This window comes from Triticum urartu, chromosome 1, assembly GCF_003073215.2.
Source record: "Triticum urartu cultivar G1812 chromosome 1, Tu2.1, whole genome shotgun sequence".
Classification (NCBI taxonomy): domain Eukaryota; kingdom Viridiplantae; phylum Streptophyta; class Magnoliopsida; order Poales; family Poaceae; genus Triticum; species Triticum urartu.
In genome coordinates, this window is record NC_053022.1 from 26822731 (window position 1) to 26828730 (window position 6000).

Here is a 6000-nt window from a genome sequence, read left to right on the forward strand (position 1 = left end):
CCATCTTTCCATCTTGATGATTTACATTTCGGGCATTCACTTAAGTTGGCATAATCCTTCCGGAACAGAACACAATTATTCTTACAAACATGGATCATATCATATCCAATTCCAACTGCGCGAAGGAAATTCTTCATTTTACTGTAGGTGTGTGGCAGCTCAGACGCATCTGGGAAATATTCGAGGAAAGCAGCCAACATCGCATCGAATGATTTGTTGGTCATCCGCTCAGATGTCTTCACCTGAAGAAAGGTGACCATAGCTGAGAATACTGACAGCTTATTTCCTGGGGTGACAGCAACGTTGCATTGTTCCAACATGCGGGCCCACCATTTTTCTTCTGCAGGTGAAAGTTCACGGAATGCACGAGCATTTCGTAGCATTGTTTCAATGTTGGTCAAACTCACTGGCTCCGCCACCACCACGTCCTCCTCCTCTTCCACCTGAGCATCAGGCAGATCAAGATGGTGATCTGCTGCTTCCACGTAGTCAATAACATTGACGTTCACAGCTTCACCATGATGAACCCACCTAGTATATGTGACCGACATCCCATACAAGTGTAGATGATTTTGCACAGTTGACTGGGGTCTTGTAACTGAATTCATACAACTGCTACACGGGCAGAGCACATCTGATTTCGGACCACCGTACTCAGCTCTGATAAAGTTCATGAAGTTTTTAACCCCCTCGACATATGTAGCGGAGAATCTTCGAGCAGAAGTTATCCAAGTCTTGTCCATCTGTTAGACATACAAATTAGTTCTTCTACTAGATATTACAAGAAAAACATATATGCTTTTTTATGAAGTCCAGAAAAACAAAATACCTAGGTCGATGTCTAAAGCTATGGCAAGATATTTGGACGAGCAGATCTAAGTAACGAAATATATGTAAAGCTAATTCAGCAAACAGATTTGAGTGCCAAATTATGGCAGGCTGTTTCAGCAGTCAATGAGGCCGAGCACACAGCCATCGAACTATCGAAGGCCATCGCAGCAACAAAGATCGAGTATAAAATGGTGTATAGCTATTTCAGCTAACAGATTGGCTACTAGACCATGGCAATCTACGTCACAATAAATATATGGCAGGATATTTTAGCAACTAATCGGCCTTAGCATGCCATCTCAGCTAAGCAGATTGAGTGCAGAACAGGGCAAGGAAGCTTTTTAAGCAGAGCATATTGACAGTAAACTACTTCGGCAAACAGTGAGATTAACAGCGTCTATCAGCTAACATTCAGCGCTACACCGACATGAACGGGGCCTCAGTCTAGAATGCGCGTACCGTGGGAGAATCTGACCACCGTGCGTCTCCACACGAACGTCGCCAGCGGTGGCGGCGCTGACCGCCGTGCGCCTCCACAAGAACGTAGCTAGAGGTGGTGGCGCGGCTAGAGGACGGCAGGCTACGAGAGCGTACTGTGGGAGCAAGAGGATCGCCGAACCGCGGCGCCGACGTATCGGCGCGGCGGGGAGGGCGGCTTTGGTGGAGCGAATGGAGTGGGGGGGGAGGGGGGGGGGGGGGTTTGGGGAATATTATTGGCTAGTTGGCCGAAGGGCGGTTGAATCGGATTTGGGGAGAATTTTTGGGTGTGGGAGGGGGAGGACGCGGTGGGCGGGGGGAGTTTGGCGCATGGTCAGTTTCTCCAAGTGCAGTCCCATGTGTCAGTGAAGAGGCAAGCCGAAGCGCATTCCGTTTGCGTGAGCCGTGTGCAGGACCGAACGTGTGTGGGGTGCAATGCGACCGCGACAGGAGTGATGTGAGTGTACCGCATTTTTTCCTTTAAAACTAGGTGCTTCATGATACGTCTCCAATGTATCTATAATTTTTGATTGCTCCATGCTACTTTATCTACCTTTTTGGACTATATTGGGCTTTATTTTCCACTTTTATATTATTTTTGGGACTAACCTATTAACCGGAGGCCCAGCCCAGAATTGTTGTTTTTGTTTTTTTGCCTATTTCAGTATTTCGAGGAAACAGAATATCAAACGGAGTCCAAACGGAATGAAACCTTCGGGAACGTGATCTTCTCACCGAACGTGATCCAGGAGACTTGGACCCTACTCCAAGAAGTTTCCGGGGAGGTCACGAGGGTGGAGGGCGCCCCCCTGGGCGCGCCCCCTGCCTCGTGGGCCCCTCGGAGCTCCACCGACGTGCTCCTTCCTCCTATATATACCTACGTACCCCCATTAGACCAGAGGGAGCCAAAAACCTAATTCCACCGCCGCAACTTCCTGTATCCACGAGATCCCATCTTGGGGCCTGTTCCGGAGCTCCGCCGGAGAGGGCATCCATCACGGAGGGCTTCTACATCAACACCATAGCCCTTCCGATGAAGTGTGAGTAGTTTACTTCAGACCTTCGGGTCCATAGCTAGTAGCTAGATGGCTTCTTCTCTCTTTTTGGATCTCAATACAATGTTCTCCCCCTTCTCGTGGAGATCTATTCGATGTAATCTTCTTTTTGCGGTGTGTTTGTTGAGGACCGATGAATTGTGGGTTTATGATCAAGTCTATATCTATGAATAATATTTGAATCTTCTCTGAATTCTTTTATGTATGATTGGTTATCTTTGCAAGTCTCTTCGAATTATCAGTTTGGTTTGGCCTACTAGATTGATTTTCTTGCAATGGGAGAAGTGCTTAGCTTTGGGTTCAATCTTGCGGTTGTCCTATGTGACAGTAGGGCAGCAAGGCACGTATTGTATTGTTGCCATCGAGGATAACGAGGATAACAAGATGGGGTATTTATCATATTGCATGAATTTATTCCTCTACATCATGTCATCTTGCTTAAGGCGTTACTCTGTTTTTAACTTAATACTCTAGATGCATGCTGGATAGCGGTCGATGAGTGGAGTAATAGTAGTAGATGCAGGCAGGAGTCGGTCTACTTGTCACGGACGTGATGCCTATATACATGATCATACCTAGATAACCTCATAACTATGCTCAATTCTATCAATTGTTCAACAGTAATTTGTTCACCCACCGTAGAATATCTATGCTCTTGAGAGAAGCCACTAGTGAAACCTATGGCCCCCGGGTCTATTCTCATCATATCAATCTCCATTACTTTATTTTACTTGTTTTGCTTTTACTTTTTACTTTGCATCTTTATACCAAAAATACCAAAAATATTATCTCTATCAGATCTCACTCTTGTAAGTGACCGTGAAGGGATTGACAACCCCTAAGCGTTGGTTGCGAGTTGCTACCGTTTTGTGCAGGTACGAGGGACTTGCGCGTGACCTCCTACTGGATTGATACCTTGGTTCTCAAAAACTGAGGGAAATACTTACGCTACTGTGCTGCATCACCCCCTCCTCTTCAGGGAAAACCAACGCTAGCTCGAGACGTAGCACTTCGCCCCCTCAAAAAAAATTGTTGCCTCGCGCAATCCATCGATACTACTACTAGTAATCCGGTAATCCGGACTAAAATGGCGCGGCCGGGTCTTTTCCCGCGCGATATGCTGGGAGGTTGGCTTACTTGGGTTTTTTAGGACGTAATGCTACACCTACGTAATCCCAGTTATGTAATTAACGTAATGTGAAATGTGTGAGCTGTTGATTGTAGATTGGGGGGAGGGAGGGGCCCACCACCATGAAAATTAGGGGAGGAGAGAGAGAGAGAGGCAATTTACGTTAACCCTTTCGTACGTTCCCGTAGATGTAGAAAGATGTGTCCGATCCTGCAATATAGGCCATCCGATCTATATCTAACGGATAGGAAGGAAACTACGACAATTTACCCGCACTCCTCTCCACATTTGCAGATAAGGCTTTCCCTCGTTCATCCTTTTCTCCCACAAGATCTTGATCTTCCGTGCAACGCATGGGCATCTTGCTAGTACTCCTACAATATGTATATTATTGTGAAAGTTCATATACACTGGCCAAGATTAATGCAAACACGGCAGATTTTCATTACATTTGAAACTTTTATAGGACAAAAAAAATAAAAGAAACCCGACCCTAAACCTATTCTACGGCGGCGACCGACGTCCTCCATCTATGATCTCCATGTACGGGGGCGGGGTTCAAGACCCGTGAAGTGAAGGTGCGGTCTCTAGCGAGGAAAAGTAGAACACAGGAGACGGACCGGCCAGTTGGCACACCATGCCCTACCGCCTCCCATGCCCTACTCATCCTCGGAGGAGTCCCCGACCTCGGCGGTGCCGGACGTTGGACGGTGGCAAGTAGGACGCGTGGCTGACGGTGCTCCCGTCGTCGGCCACCAGCGTGGCCACCGCTTGTGCGGCGACTTGAGCGAGGGCGGTGACCTCGAGCTCCATCCCCGAAGACAAGCTCTCCCGCAGAGCGTTCGCGCTTGCGGTCATGGCGTGTGTGGTTCTAGGTAGGAGGACGATGCGCTATGGTGTGGAGGTTAGCTGGGCGTTGCCGCTTTAAGTAGCGCATTCCGGTGAGGCCAAGCGTTCGGGTGCGGCATTAAGTCGCCGGAGTTGGTTCCGCGGGCACCGAGCCTCTTAATGACGACATACGAACGGACAGCATGAATGCGGGCAGCTGACGCCAGCTGGGAACGCACCGCGCGACGGCGCGAGGGACGAGGGTTTTGGTGTGCCAGGGTAGTCAGCCGCGGTCGTGGCAACGTTGGAGATGCCCTTTGCTCACATGCGATCCCCGCATGTCATTGAAAAAGCAAGACAACCCGGCATGGTCTCAGGTCCAGAGAATGCAGTTGGCTGCGCTACACCACTCCACGGACGCGTCGCGGCGCCCCGTGCATCCTTGACGAGCCGGGTGTTGGGGTGTGTTTGGATTGTGGCCAAAGTGCACCTTTCTAAAATTTTGGTCATGACCAAAAGATTGGTCTTTGTTTGGATGGTTGCCATTTTTTTGGCATGCCAATGAACTCTAGCCAACTCTAGTTCATTTTTCTTGCCAATGTGAGCCAAATCATGGGCAACCAAATACCTCAACCAAAATTTTGGTCATGACCCAAAGATTGGTCTTTGTTTGGATGGTTGCCATTTCTTTGGCATGCCAATGAACTCTAGCCAACTCAAGTTCATTTTTCTGGCCAATGTCGGCCAAATCATGGGCAACTAATACCTCAACCAAAATTTTGGCTACCCAATGCTTTGATGGGGCAACCTTGGGCACAAACCAAACATACCGTTGGTCGTGCCACAGCACTAACGCTACCCTCGGCAAACTGAAACCGACCATTTCTAGCGACGATATGAGTGTGTCGCTCACCGCGGTCGCCATGTCCAGAGGCGGTGCTGGAGTTGCGCCCCGTTGTTGGCCCCAACGACCCACATGAACGGTTGTCGGTGGCGAGGAGGTCGTGGGCCAGCTCCTCCATTGGACTAGTCTGCGCTACGTCGTCCCGACGGGTGTGCCCCACATGTCTGTTTCCCTGTTTTCCCGGCCATATTCGAGCGTCAGTGCTCCGCGTTGTGCATTAGGCCTTTCACTATGTAGGCCAAGCGAGACAACTTATTGTTTATTTGAGCCGTTCAAGTATAATCATGTGGCGTTTGCTTATTTCTCATTCCTCTCCAACCCTCTTCTCCATCGATCATGTCGCCCTCCAGTCGAGTCCATCCTCCCGCATGCCTCATTTGAACATTCCGCCGAGTATCATTCGCATGTACCCACCCTAGTCCTCTTTCAATAGATCTCCAGACCCCGAGATGAAATCGAGAGAGAACGAGTGGGGGCACGTGATACCTAAGGCAGATTCAATATTTTGAACCGGTGATCATAGCATCCGCAAATCATATATAAAGGGTATTCAATGTTTGTTTCGTTTTTGAACGTACAATATACTCCCTCCTATCCTTTCTAGTTTACATATAAGTTTTATGTGTAGTCAAAGTATATCTACTTTGATCAAAAAGGTATGAACATTCAACAACGCCCAATCAATATTGTTAGATTCGTATGTACTCCTAGATTTGTACTCGAGATGGTTTCCAATTTGACTATTGACAAGATTAATAGTACATGAGATGTATAAT